The sequence below is a fragment of the Copidosoma floridanum genome, unplaced genomic scaffold, assembly GCF_036245765.1.
Source record: "Copidosoma floridanum isolate Cflo_tuat_1 unplaced genomic scaffold, Cflo_Japanese_pri ptg000021l, whole genome shotgun sequence".
NCBI lineage: Eukaryota > Metazoa > Arthropoda > Insecta > Hymenoptera > Encyrtidae > Copidosoma > Copidosoma floridanum.
Genome location: NW_028321898.1, coordinates 5594239 through 5609968, shown reverse-complemented (window position 1 = coordinate 5609968; position 15730 = coordinate 5594239). Strand labels below are relative to the sequence as shown.

Here is a 15730-nt window from a genome sequence, read left to right as displayed (position 1 = left end):
GGAACAAACAACATGGAAAACAAAATAGTCCTGACACAAATGTACCCCAAACTAACCAATCTTGATCAACTTTTTCTCCGTTTTGTAGCTATATTTTAAAAAAATCTTTCGGAAATTTACGATTTAACGAATCTCGGGGAAATTCTGATGGATGCTTTGGCCGACCTTTTAATATAACAAAGTCTCTCTCACGTTGAGTCATACTTTTCCATGTACCAGGATCATTATTTATGGTTTGAGATTTTTCTATTGAATCATCAGATTTTTGTTTTTTTTTCTGAAGCATCATTCATGTTATGTAATGATTTTTGAGTCTTATTGATACAATTTTCTAAATGGTTTTTAATTGAGTCACTTGAAGTATTACTTTCTTCTTTTTGATTAACATCTTTAACATCTTTACTAACATAAGATATACCAAACTGATCTAAGGTTCTTCTATTTTTTAAATCTTCTGCTTCCTTCCATTTTTTTACTCTTTTTTTTCAGATCCACTCAAGTAATTCCGCTTTATTTCCAAAAAATCTACAGAATTCATATAACAATATTAACTTAAATGAGCAGAATACTACAAAAAATATTATCAGGCATTAATATTATGCATCTAGTTAGTAAGTTTTATAGCTTAACTTATTATTCGGTTTCTGAATCTACTTGATTAGCTTAGGTCAGCTCTGAATGGATGTTTTTTTTTACATTGATATTGTATTTGGATTGTGACAATAACGTGTTAAACACCGTGTACACATCAGCCGCTTGAACAAAAAAATAGTGCATGCTTGATAACGTCCGTTTTTTTTTTTTTTTTTTTCATGGGTGCAACATACATCATTTCAAAAATATTAACGTGGTATTTTTCAACAAAGTTGATAATGATTTTTGTTCAAAAACTATTGAGCGATTTCTTTGTTCAAGAAAACTAATAGTTCTTTCAAAATAACAAGTTGCGATGTTATTCAGCCGATTAAAGGCACACAATTTTTTTCCTCCGATGACGCCGATATGGTAGAGCTGAGAGATTTTGTTTACGCATCCCGTAGCGTACGCGAAATATTGCGTGAAACAGTACGCAAAACGAGAGGGTGGTCCCTTTTTTTCGTTTATCTTCCTGATAAGGGTACGTTAAAAAAATAACCTATTTGATGAAGTGCAGAAAGTATAATTATTGACGGTAAATTCTTTTCTGACATTAGAGAAAAGAGTTATTAGCATTTTGTGTACACGACACCTGGCATATATATATATGTAGAGCTTATGCGACACAGTAAGCAAAATGCTAATAACTCTTCTCTACTGTCAGAAAAAAATTATCTGTCAATAATTATACTTTCTGCACTTCGAACGATGGGTTATTTTTTGAATATGCCCCTGTATTGTCAGGAAGATATACGTGGAAAAGTGGCCAACATCTCGTTTCGAGTATCGTTCCATGTACACTATGGGGTGCGTATACACACACTCATCTATTAAATATCTGATGACTCAAATCCTATGATTTTGTGTACAGAATATCATACGTAAAATATTATGCGTGAAACGAATAACAAATCCACTCGTTTCCACTGTATTTCATATTTTTAGTAAGGATTGAACGACGTATCAAGTGAATGTTGCATCAATTATAAGAAGTTTAACTTTTAATGAGTTGCTCTGTTGTGTTAAAGTGATTTATTTCACGAGTATATTAACTTTTTATGTAAAAAAGTAGGTATTAGGCTTATCATATTAATACAAGTAGTTACATTTTCGGATACTGATAATTTACTTCTTTGTACGGATCCTTTGTTTTAAACGAAAAAGCTTACTTAAAAGCAATAAAATTTGACACAAATCAAAGAAGTACATTTTACGTTACAACTTTAACAATACAAATTTCAGTTAACCTGCTCCCTGAGTATAGTGTCTTTATCTCTATTCAATAAGTACGAAACAGATAATTCAAGCAAAACAGAATGAAATGCCAGAGCTGAAGGCAATACTTAGCTTGTTTACCTGAACCAAGCAATCAGTTCAGGTTATTCGGGTTAGGGTGCCTGTACATAGACGTCTGAGGGCAGTTGTAAGTACTTTCAACTTTATGTGAGCACACCTTTAAAAATATTAAGACTTTAAGAGGGCTCCTTCACGAAAGTCCCCAAACAGAGATATATTATTTCTTGTAAATAAAAGTCTACTGAATTTAATGGTGGTCTAAATTATATTTCGGATGGGTCAAAATTTTGAGAGATCCGAGCTCAAAGTTGTAACTATTTTAGCACTATTTAATTAGCACGTGTTCTTATGGGGCAGTGTGAAAAACAATTTGTTTTCGTTTATAATAAACCTAAATTAAATGTCCCAGCAGACTGAATATATACGTTTTGTAGATGAAGTCTTCCTCTGTAATATGCTGTATTAAAAATTGTGGATAAAGGACCATTTTAGCGAGATATTTGTGATGGAAATAAATAAATAGTGTCCGGGAGGTCAGGAGGTCACGTGGGTAGCAGACGTACTTGTTCACCTAATCGCGCGAGTTTTCAAAAAGTTGAGATTCGTATAGCTTGAAGTTTGTATCTACCTAGCATTATTTTTATCGAATAAGGAGTATGGAATTAAATAAATATAAACTTTTTGTATATTTTAACGCTTCTAAATAATTTTGTATATTATTTTAACAATCCTGAAAAATATATATTTGCAATGACTACCTGGTATAACCTCTTGAGTGCCTTTTTTTCTCATATTTTGTTACATACTTTTTTTCATGAACTTGCCTTTCCTCCATCCTCTTAAGACTCTATGTGCGTGGTATTCTTTTTTTTTAGGTGGATTAGAAGGACCGTCATCCATTGTTTATCAATTAAATTATGTTAATGACATACAGATACTAAACACTATAGAGGTAGAGTAATAGCAGAAAGGCATGCAAACACGACATATATATACCATATACCTATATATTACATCGCTATACTACACCAACACAGCTGGTGTACCGTGTACCACTGTACCCTCGAATGCACTAGACTGGTCAAAAAAATAATTAATTTTTCGTACAAAGTTAAACTACACACATAAATATCATTTTTCCCACTTCATACGTTATTAAAAATATCATAATGATTTTCAGACACATTTGTTTATTGAAAAACAAAACTTTATTTTTTGTTTGTCTTTGACCTCAGCAGTAGTCGAAGGAGCCCCCTTAAGCCAAAGTATCGGCGGGATATTGAATTAAAATTAATGAAGAATGGGCCTGATCACATAATGCGTTCGCTCGCAAACACTACGCTCTTTCATAGCATTGTCGTAGGTCGCAAGATTAGCTAATATTTTTAAGTGTATGTGCCTCGGTATTCATAATTTGTCTTTTGTGTCGTGTTAACCCAAGTAGTGGAGCTATACACTGATGTATCTTGTCAATACGGAAATCTATGTACAAGTATAGGTCCCAATAAGTCACGGCAGAGTAGGCACATTAATAACGTTTTTGAAATGATGTTGAAGAAACAATTCAACAAACGAAATGCATTTGATGGATGCACTCTCCTTTGTACTACAAGAATCATGTTTTTCTATATCGTTTGAAAAATGTTGTACTAAGGGTACCTGGTTGCTTGGTTGTATTTAATGGCAGGGGATATGCATAGACTCCGCTACAATTGATTAAATTATTTACTATTTTTTATTTATATTTCACTTCTTATTTGAAAAAATTATTCGTAAAGTTTTAACCCTTATGAATTTATTTCGGAAATTAGGTCAGTAGTGATGTTAATAAGTAATTTAAGATAGATGGGTTATATGATGTAACGAAATTATAAATCACGGAATTATTGAATCATAATTCTAAAACAAGCGTAATAAACTAGTAAAAATTGTAAATAAAGTATGTACCTTACGTAAAACTCTACTTTAAAAAGTTTCACATTAAAAAATTTTTTTTTCAAATCGTTATCTTTATACAGACAATTTTCAAGATATCTGAAAAAATCCATAGCGTTACATTAATTGTTAAAAACTAAGAAAAATTAGATCCATTGACATAGATGAATATAGATTAATGAAGTATATTGTACTAAAAATAGTTTTCAGTTAATATACATGAATGTTTCAAAAATTACATCACATAACTCTTATTTTAAGTCAAGAAAGTAAGAGATCGTGCTTTGTACGCTGCCTACCCTAAATTCTGATTCACAACAAGAGTTGTATGATTTAATATATCAAACACAGTCATAACTACAACCTTGTAATTCTTTATTATACAATATACTTGATGTATCCGTATGGATCTATATCAATAAACCGAATTCTGCTTAGTTTTTAATAATTAATATACCCTATCTTACGTTTTGACGTCGATCATGACGTCATTTGTGACATCGCAAAATACGTCATTCATGACGTTGTGAATGACATCACATTGACGCCAACATGACGTCATTTACGATGTCGCAAAAGACGTACTTCACGACGTCTCCTGTTTTAGTATCACCATCCTGATGGTAGCACCTATAAGGCCATCAAATGCGTTTAAACAGCCCTTTGTTTAAACAACAACCTATGTAAATGACATCTTTTGAGACGTTGTGAAGTACGTCCTTTGCGACGTCGTAAATTACGTCAATGAGATGTCATTTACGACGTCATGAATGACGTATTTTGCGATGTCATTTACGACGTCATGAATGACGTATTTTGCGATGTCATTTACGACGTCATGAATGACGTATTTTGCGATGTCATTTACGACGTCATGAATGACGTATTTTGCGATGTCATTTACGACGTCATGAATGACGTATTTTGCGATGTCACAAATGACGTCATGATTGACGTCATAACTTAAGATAGGGTAATGCTTAGATTTTCTTTATTCATATTGGTGACTACCATTTTTAAATACGAAATAATTTTTTTTTACTATGTACCTAGATGAATCGTATACAAAAATTTTTTTTATTGGAAATCATTAACTTCAATAAATTTTATTTTCTTGTGGCATGTTTTACTCACAAATGATTTTTTAGCTCTGACTGAATGTAAAAAAATGTAATAAAATTTATTATAATTTCTTTCAAATAAAGATATAGGAGTACGTGATATATATACTCTATTTCTAGATTTCTGTCAGTAATTATGTTTTCTTTAAGACTACGTTCCAATGATTCCGTTTCTTTCAATTTCGTCACAATACATAACCTATCTGTAGTAGTTTAATTACTAATTGTCATCACAACTTCTTTAATTTTCTTGTTTACTTGATGAAGTAGGACCTTACGAAGAATATTTGAGATTTATATTGTACGATGTAAATAAAAATATTACTATCAATTTAATCAACATTTTTATAGGTTAATCTATCTTCACTGTAATTAATGGTAGTTCTGTTTTAATATAATGCTAAATTTCATTACATTACGAGTTTTTATATTTATTATTGCTCTATATGAATTTGAATTTCACTAATTATGAAGTATTTTTCAACATATATCATCTATTTATAATTTTTTTGATGATATAACATTTTATACTTCTATTTTATATTTTTTTAAATATTGTTGAAAATTAATCATTTCGACAACAAAAATTATTTCTTGGTTTTTTAATACTAATTGATGACCATCAACGTAAAAATGTTATTGATTCTGATATTTATCTACTGTTGTATCTTTATTATAGGCAGTAATTTCTATAATGTACGTTCAATAAATCATACTATTGTTACCTAAGAAAATAAAAGAATAAAGTCAATTGACAATGCAAAAACAAAAAAACCACGGTGGTTCTGTGAACTATAAAATAATCTACTTTAATTTTTTTGCTTACAAATTTTAATTTTTTGTTTATATTATTGTCGAAAATAGTTCTCGTTTTCCTATATTAAATTTTTTATTTGTGTAACCTTGTTTGCAAAGTAAACAATTTTTAAAATTTTTTCTGACAAAATTTTTCGTTTCCATTCAAGCATGAAAGTAGTTGTTGCAACACTTTGGCCCGTCACAACAAACCCCCACCACCTACGTAGGAACTTTCCATGATGAGCAAGGACGAGGCATGCGGGGTGGGGGACATGACACCACCAGGTTAGGTCCCCTCGCAACTTTAAGTGTGGAGAGAGGATTTCCTTACTTTGGAGTTACTAGAGAGGTTAAAAACTCTCCCTCTCCCTTAGTATGGATATTTTTTTAATAATATTAATAGGTTTCTCCAATATAAAGATTCCAAAATATTTTTTTATTTTTTTCCTGACATCAAAATAAAATGTGATTTATAAGCATGTGGTGTGAATTTTAGGTAAGTAACAACAGAGGTACATATGTTGATTAATTTATTTTAGAATTCAAAATCTCTACAAGTGCAATTGTATGAAATGACGCAATATTGTATTTAAAATCACATACACATTCTTTTGTTAATATTCGCATTTCGTCGTATCTATAGACACGACTTTTTCATACACATTCTCTAAATCTGAATCATTTATATCTCTTACAATTTTCTTTACAATATCAGGTCTATAATAATTGATTTGCGCTTTATATATATTACTACCTTTTCTGAAATATAATCTACAAATTTTTGCACATCAGTAGGCATCAAATCGGACAAATCACTCAATACACGTAAATTACAATCAATACATTTGACAATAAATTCGCTTGAATGATCAAAGGTCACCTTTTATAGAACTAAACTACGACGATATTTCTTCACGACACTATCACACATCTTGTTTTCATCCTTCTTCAAGCTCAATAGCCTTATCGTTATAACTTACGGTAAACTTTAGGCATCAGTTGAGCCATAAGTTTTGATGTCCTGCAAATTGCTGTCGTCCGTGATAAAATACTTCTCAATGTCTGTGAACGCCAATTTGAATTCGTTCCAATCCGAAATTTTAAAAGAAATTCCTTCTTAATATGTGCCTAATAGACGAACTACAGGTTCCCAATCGTTGTCAAGTAATTTCTTATATTCCAGACCAACTAAGACTTTTTTGCCAAATGATTTATTCAACCCATAAAGCTTGCAAAAAATCTGCGGAGGTAACTGTTGATACTGCTTTAAGCTTAAAAGATCGATTGCTACCGACGCCTCAACCTTCTTTTTCTGGAATTCCATTTTTCTAATTCATTGTATTGACGATATGACGAGCAAGCAGAGACTAACGACTAATCTAACTTTTTTATACTAGTTGTAGCTCGAAAGAGACAGTATGAACAACGTTTGGAGGTGGTAAGTTACGTTTCAGCATGAATAATTGCATCGACAGCACATTCAGGATAACGTTCATTAAAACAAGTATGATCGTGTATCGCGCGCGGATAAAAAGACGCTGCGTATGAAATTTTTTACAAACTATAAACATTCAAAGGTAGGATCACAAAACACTGACATCGTTTATTTTTGGAATTCATAATATTGTAACACTAGTATCTGTCACTAGATGTTCAAGAATGCGCAAACTACAAGTATATTCATAAATAAATTTATATCGAAGACATTTTACTGCAACTTTTTTTGTAAACATTTTACCAGACAACCGCTGCCGCCAGACACCGAGCTTATCAAATTTTTTTTGCTACATCTCAATGACATAAAACGTCTGGCAATTTCGTCATTCTTTCTTAAATCAGCAGAAAAATTGTCGAGAAATTTTTAAAAACCTTTAAAAACCAATGCTCATGTAAAACAAAAACATCAAAAAAACTGACCACATACGTTTAAAGATATGCTTTGTAACTGTTTGACATTCCAACGCCGTTTCTTACAGTTTTTTAAAAATCGATTAATGTCCTGCGGTACATAAGGTTGAATACCATAGCTATCAAAATATAAACCATTGGAATGTGCATCAACGTACGAGGTGTGATAAAAAAGTAAGGTGACTTTTTGAATTGCGCACGCTCTTTATACTCTAAGTTAAATTTTTTTTTTTATTATGTTGGTACACTAGTCACGATCATATGTTCATAGTTTTGACTATATAGCATGTGTTATTTTTATGTGAGAGACTTAAGGGTTGGACTCGTGTTTGCGTACTCGGCGATTTCTTTTTGTTGAAAATAATGGAGCAAAGAGTTTGTATTCATTTTTGTGTAAAAAATGGTATTAAGTGCTTAAAAACTCTTGAAATGTTGACAGTGGCCTACGGTGAGTCAACTATGAGGAAAAAAAATGTTAATAAGTGGTATAAGTTATTCCAAGGGGGCCGAGAAAATGTTAATAATGAACCTCGCTCTGGGCGACCCAGCACGTCAAACACCGACGAAAATGTTCAGAAAGTGAAAGAAATGGTGCTAAAAGATTGTTGAATCACGATTGGAGAAATAGCTGATGATCTTGACATATCGTTTGGCTCATGCCAATCAATTTTGACGGATGTTTTGCGTATGTGACGTGTATCCGCGAACACCATGATAATGCACCTGCGCACAAGTCGTTATTAGTTAGTAGTTTTTTGGCCAAAAACAGTACTTCCATCTTGACTCAGCCACCATATTCACCAGACTTGGCCCCCAGCGACTTTTTTCTCTTCCCAAAATTGAAAAAGCCCATGAAAGGACGAAGATTTGCCACGATTGAGGACATTAAGGCTACATTGCTGGAGAAGCTTAAAGCAATACTCAAAATAGTATTTCAGAAGTGTTTTGACGACTGGAAAAAGCGTTGGCACAAGTGTATTGTATCTAAGGGGGATTATTTTGAAGGGGATATTATAGTTTTAGACGAATAAATAAATATTTTTTTATAAAAATGAAAAGTCACCTTACTTTTTGATCACACCTCGTATATAGAAACCCAATGTATAACTGGTTTTGTGTGATCATCAGTGTTAATGACGAGTGCTGTTGGTTTCGTCCACATATGTAGGATCTAATCGGCTGAGAACACACCGGTGGTATGCGTTGTGATTTGTGACAGGATCTGCAGTATCTGTACGCTGTCCATTACGTTCGGAGAGCCAAGATTTCAGTTTATGAGCGTTGTTTAAGGCACACCCATATTTTTAATAATTTGATTTTAACGCAAGATGCATACAATATTCTACCGATGATAAATCTTTTAAAGGTGGACATAAATTTATTACTTGACAAAGAGCTACTTTATGTAAATTGTACCACTTTTCGCAACCTCAGACGTAAATTTTTCTTGCACTTTTTTCAATATCATTCAAAATTTTTAAAATTGCTTTTAGAGGTACTGAACCCTCAAAGAAATCAAGTCCATGATGATGTCGGAACAACCAAATATTTTGTCACTGCGCCTCCTTACTCAACTTTTGCAAGCGACAAGGAGGTGTCACTACATAATTTGCGAAAAAGTCATTGTTCAAAGCAACGATAGCAACTTCTTTCGGCACCGTTACGTCTTTTTTCACCTTGAAACACTGAATATTGACTACGAGCTCCATTGCGATTTATGGATGATTGAGCGTACCAGCAGCAACTAATCCGAGAGATAATTGGCGTGTCTGAGTAGTGAGTATACGTATAATATATGTAATTAGTGGCGCCACCTAACCACTAAAGTCGATCATGATTTGACGTGACGCATCGATTTTGAGAATATTCTCGTACTAGGCATACACTATACAATTAACAATTGAAGTTAGAGCTTCAGCAAATCAAACGTCCAATGTAACACTGCCGTGTTTAATATGGTTTCAATGAGAACATTCGTTGGCCGATAAATCCGGTGTTTAATCGAAAGCAAAGAGATGGTAACCGTTGGGATAATATTCGCGATCAGTGTGGTTTCCTTCATCGAGAAAGTGAACCCGTATCCGAAAACAAGGTATGATAAGCATCTACATCTAAATTATTCTTTTTGAAGACTGGCTATAATGGTTTGGAAGGAACTTGAACACCGTCAATGTACAAACAAAGAAAATTTATGTTGAAATGACAAAAATTGAGCGGATTCATAGTATGCCCACGATTATAAGTTTGATTTTTAATGAAACCGACGATTATCCGCTTAGATAACTAGTCCAAAATAATGTTATCTAAAGTTTCGCCATGAATACCACTATGCATCGTCACAGCTTTCACTTTGACCCGCGTGAGCGCATATTTTGCTGTACTCTTTGACAGAGCTTTGGTATGGGCTAATAAAATAGATGGACTTATTTTAACGCATCTTACTAAAAGATTTGCTTCTTCGATAAGAACGGAAACCAAGTTTGAAGTGTCTATGAGACAAAATGCATCGTGAGATTTTACTAATCGCATTCTCACCTCAACGCCATTGATGAGTAATTTTTCCTAATTGTATACATCGCAATGAAGATGACCAATCAGATCAATCGATTTCTTTGCTGGTAGCAGTGTACGTCGCTTGACGAGTCCCGCGTTAACATCCAGTACATCGTCTATCTTTGTCGCCGTATCGTCACATCATGATGCACTCGTTAAATGGGATGATTTTGCCGCAGGACCGTAATTCAATAAAGTTTCCAAATACAATCTGTAAGCGTACGCGTTGTTAAGAGCCAATACAGGTTTCTGATTGAAAAACTCATCGACTTGATTAAACAACGAATGCATAAAATTATTGATTGATCCCGTCTTTGAGATTTTAGATATTACGTCAGTATTTAATTCTTCATCTTCATTGACGGCCAACTTGACACGAAGACTGAGCATCGTGTGTGCGAGATCGATGTATTCGTCACCATTACCTGGTACGACAAATTCGATCGCTGAATCATCCGTGAGCGATAATATCGGCTTGTATTGAATCCAGTGCGATTCCTCGATAATTGTTTGAGTCGGTGGAGTATCAAACAAAAGAAGCTCAGACTTTAAGCACTTGCATTAGTGACTGTGTGAAAAAGCAATTTTGAAAAAAAATTTAACTTTCAAAAATATCTCTAGCAGTTCTCTGTCCCTTCTTTCTTTATTCTTTTTATTGTTCTTGTTTCTTCTTTTTATCTTGCTTACGCGTTTTCTTAGTTTTTTTTATTTTTACTCTTACGCCAACCACGCCTTGACTGCACAGTTTTACGAAGCAATTTGAACTAAAATGGTTCGTCGAGTCGTCCAAGTTTAAATCCCGAACCTTTCATAAGCTTGTCAAATTTTTCCTCGGCTTTCCTCTTCAGCGCATTACCAGACTCCATCACATGAGTGCAGAATATCTCTTTGAAAGGTATATTTTGAGTGGTGACGTCAGATATAATGTTCATACCTGCACGAAAAGCTTATTTGCCAACAGCTTTGGCACCTCGTTTAATGAGTGGTTAAACTCGTCGAAATTAATCCTCCAGCAAAAAACAATCCGATACCTCCGTGCCCTCGTTGATTGGGGGCCCCAACTTAAATGCGCGCAACACCTCCTCCACTGTTTCCATAAATTGTGGTCAGACTTCCACCACCACCACCACTTTGTGCAATAAAGTAGTCCTCGTAGGGATCCATAATTTTAAATCTATTCGTTTAAAGTGAAGTGTTACCACCAGCGTCCCAAAGTCGAATGGTATGGGGGCACCAATCGGGTCTCTTATATCGATTTCGATGTTGTGAAAGGAGTTAAACAATAATGTTATATACATAGGCGGTGAGAAAATTTTATTTTTGACACAACCATACGCATAACCTTAAAGGTCCAACGACACCGCCCGCAACAAACGAGATTGAACGTCTCCTACAGTGTATGGTTTACAGATTTCGCTGTAAATTATGATCATTGACGGTAAATGTTGGCGAGATTTGCTGGATGAATGGATCGAATTTCATTATTTTCCAAGAAAAGACTCGTTGCACTTTCAAAGCCCATGATTTTACGTAATTTTTCAGACGATAGTAAGCAATACATGTATTTACTGCGCACTGTTTCGGAACAGTCTAACTTAGCCACTACGTAACCGCCTCTTTCCAAACTAAAAACCATGTGATATGGGTGGTATCGACACTATTGATTTCTTGTACCATTTTTTCGATGTTTTTGTATAGACCGGGTCGTAAATAATTATCTACATGAATCATAGAACGTTCTCTGTGTACATTATCGTGTTGTCATGGTATACATTTTACGGTAATTTCTCTTTCGTTATCTTTTATCGCATATTGAAACGTCAATGGTAATTGAATCTCTGTTATACCAATACTCTATTGACCTAGCAAACTAATTTGCTGAGGTAATCTTGTCACGTAGTACGCAGTAGTATCATCAGGATAATACTGCATTCTACTGTTGCTAGGTAACACAACGTAAAATTTATCCTTCATTTTATATCTTTTGTATAATGACCCTTCAGTCAGGAAATAAATTTTTTAGGATATCCCTTCCAGCTAATAAAATATTTTTTACCTTGACTTTTCAATATCTTGTCAACCTCGAAGAAGCTCTTGTTCAATTATTTTCGCACTCTGCTTAACTCTTCCTCGTAAGAGAAACCGTCAATGTCTTCGTCAGCCAAATCTCTGAGAAAATATACTGAAGGTTGTTGCGTTCAAGAGATACGTACAATTATAAACAACTCTAAAGTCTCACCGCTTTCGTAACCTTTTGTAAAGACACTTCTCTTCTTACTGATACGAACTAAGTCCCCAACGTTGTACTTTGTATTTTTATAAATATGACTGTCATAATGTTGCTTTATGTTTTCTCGTGCTCGCACAACATTGTGCAAAATCACGTCAGCTGGTGTCATCTTTGTCGACGAATGCTTCGTATGATTATTTGACTCTATTATACTTGAAAGAATGTCTAAGAAGCGTCAATTGTTTGTGTGCGTAAAGTATCGCCTCATTCATTCTTTAATTGTTCTTAAGAACTATTATAATTGTAAAACGTTCGGCTACTGCAGTCTTTGTCTGTGGGCTACGTGCTTCTCTGTATTAAATTTTATTTTCTCGTAAAACGGATTGCATTTCACGACCTACAAACTCTTTACCTTTATCCGTTTGGAGACGCATTGTTGTATAATCGTCACTTCTTGATAAAATATGTTAAAATGTTTTGGCAACGTTTTTCGATGTTTTATACTTGATAGGTACCACCCAAGCGTATTTTCTGACGACATCGATGACAACGAAAACATAAGCGTAGCCATCATTGTGAGTTTTTAAGGTTCTCAAGTCCATTAAATCAGCTTCACACACGTTGTCAAAGTTATGCACGTTCTAGCTTCTTCTGGAAAAGCGATTTTTTATAGGCCTATGTAAATTATAGGTATGTTGACTCTCTACCCAACTAATAACATTCAATCGCAAGAATTTCTTTTTCACAGCACTTAAAAGTTTGTTAGCACTAACGTACGCAGTGGGTCGCGCCGCTTCGTAGTTAAGTTTTTGCAAAGTCTTATGCATAGCTCTTTTTTTTTCTTCTTCTTTTTAGACTAAGGTCCAATGGCTCTCTTGATGCGCAAAAAAAACTTTTCAAATGTAATCTTGCTACATATGCAGAATGCTGTCAATAAAGCAACTGTTCGCTCATCCGGCGGTGTTTCTCCGGCAAGCATACGCGAAAAAGCAAATTGAGCCGACGCCCAATCGGCTTTTAGTTGTTCACCCTTCTTTTCCGTAGCGTAAGCAAGATCGTGCTGACAACATGCTTCGTCCAAGGGATTTATACCCATATCACAGTGCTCAATGCGCTTCGATAGTTTCATTCCAGGACCGCAAAATTTGTATCCAGATACGTACATCTCAAACGGTAGCAAATCAATTAAAGCGTTGAGAGAACTATTTTTTTCCTCTTCCTTGAGTTTTACTTCTGTTTCTTCGCCTTGGACACTTTTCCGCGTAATCAACGCCATGTTTGGACTTAATTCGACGAAGGCACAATTTTTAAAAATTTTTTTCTATTTTTTGGTGACGTTGTTGATTCAGCACGACTTTCATCAAGAAAACTTCCACTATTTGACGTAGATCTCGAACTCTTATTTGGTGATTTTAATTTATAGTCGTCGTCGTCGTCATCGTCAATCAGTAATTTTAATACCTGAGCTTTTTCGACCCACTCTTGCAGAATGTTTGCCATACAAAGTGCCACTGCAAACTGATCAGGGCCCACTGGTGTGTGTTATTTTCTGTTTCTCAAGGCACCGTTAACCAGTTCAACAATTTTCGACTGTGGTGTTCAAACGCCACCTATGATGATGGTATGTTCATTGCTCCACTCTGATTTACCAGTAGCGCACAATCGTCGTATGATAAGTGCAGCTTTTTGACGAAACTTTTTCGAAACGCTTTAGATAACCTCGGTATCCTGCTATTCCTCCTCTTTACGCTTCTCTCCGTCCTCGTCGACGTCGTCGTCAGAGGGATCCTTATCTTGTGATACCTTAGTGTTCTCCGTGAGCGTGTCAGCATGACGTTTTCTTTCACTGTCCAATTCACAGTCACAGATCATCGTTGAGAAATACGCTTCGCAATCGATCCTCGCTTTTTTGACGCAGAAGAATCTTTTTTTTTGCGTGCTCCATGCTTGTTACAGCATCGACAACACCGTCCCAAGGAGCAGACCCTCCAAAGCAGGTAAGAAACTTCCTTCCTGTTGTACGATAATTTTTTTCTTTAACGACGGATGAATTTTTGCGTTCGCGAGCTTTCTGAGAATGCTGGCATGTCTACGCAAGCGTTTTTTATGCACCGCAGTTAGTGAAACGTTTCCTTCGAGAATGTTCAATGCAAACTCGCAAATGTACTTCAGTAGTGTCTTATCTGCTTTGGGCAACACAGCTCTCTGTTGTTCGGTGTCGAAATGATAAAGAGCTCTCAAAATAGCGACGTGTTTTTGACTAAACGAAGAACATGACTTTAGTGCCATTAAAACGATACGATTAGAACTTGGTTCACCGTGTCGCTTCCTTTCATCTGTTTCTTAGCCGAGAGTATACGTACAGATACTCGTCATCCGGAAAAATACAAGTTCGAAATCAACAATTGTCCGATGTATTTTGCTTGAGATCCAAGAAAAGGTAACCAAATGGTCGAGAAGTAGTGTCCCAATACGCTTATTGCAAGAACCAAGGATTTTCCGGACACACTTGTCTTGGAAGATGTTGGATTTGCGCGCGATCTCGTAAATTTCTAAAGATGACAATGTATTGCAAGTTTAGCGATATATCGCGTTAACCCTTACCTTAATGAAGTATATTTTGCTTGATAAAAATTACGCTGAAATTGTTATGATGACTACTTTAAGTAAGTAAGTCGACGATACCCCTACTACCAGATGATTCACGCATCAAATCGTCAATAATGACCAGTTTTGATCTATGATCGCCCACCCAATCGCTATTTTGTGGTAATCTCTCGTGAAACTCAATATTACTCCCGAGATCGCGGTTACCAAGCTGTCACTCACCGTAACAAAAAATGACTCCCTTGAATTGAGTATCACTCATACGGTCAATGTGTCATAAAAACCATCTGAAAAACACGATTTTGCCGCAACCTGTGGATCCACTCAGTGTACACGTCCACAGGTATTACCGTCACGTATCCATACTGCCCATCTAAACTCTGCCGAAAAGCTGATTGACCATGGTGGGGACCTCTGTGGACTGCTCGTAAAACCGCAAGCGCTTTTAGAAGGCTAGCGCAAAGGTGATTCGCGCGACTGATCAGCTCGTTTTGTCGGGATCGACTGCCAATCGAGCTCTTTTCGCCACCACCGCTGCCACCACCATGATACCCCACCATCGCTCATGGATGGCGACCAATAGGCGTGTAACGTCGCAGTGATTAGATCACCTATTGCGCATGATCAAGATTACCTAATTACAAAG

The 15730-nt window shown here is 35.2% G+C and overlaps 1 protein-coding gene across 1 annotated transcript in view; it reads right to left on the bottom strand.

Annotated features, from left to right (window-relative positions):
* LOC106644265 (LIM/homeobox protein Awh) overlaps positions 1-1765 on the bottom strand; it is a 156017-nt gene extending 154252 nt beyond the window's left edge. The window contains exon 1 of the mRNA XM_089594363.1: positions 1743-1765. The gene's annotated coding sequence lies outside the window, so the exon portion shown is untranslated. The remainder of the gene's footprint in view (positions 1-1742) is intronic.
* Positions 1766-15730: the final 13965 nt, after the last annotated feature.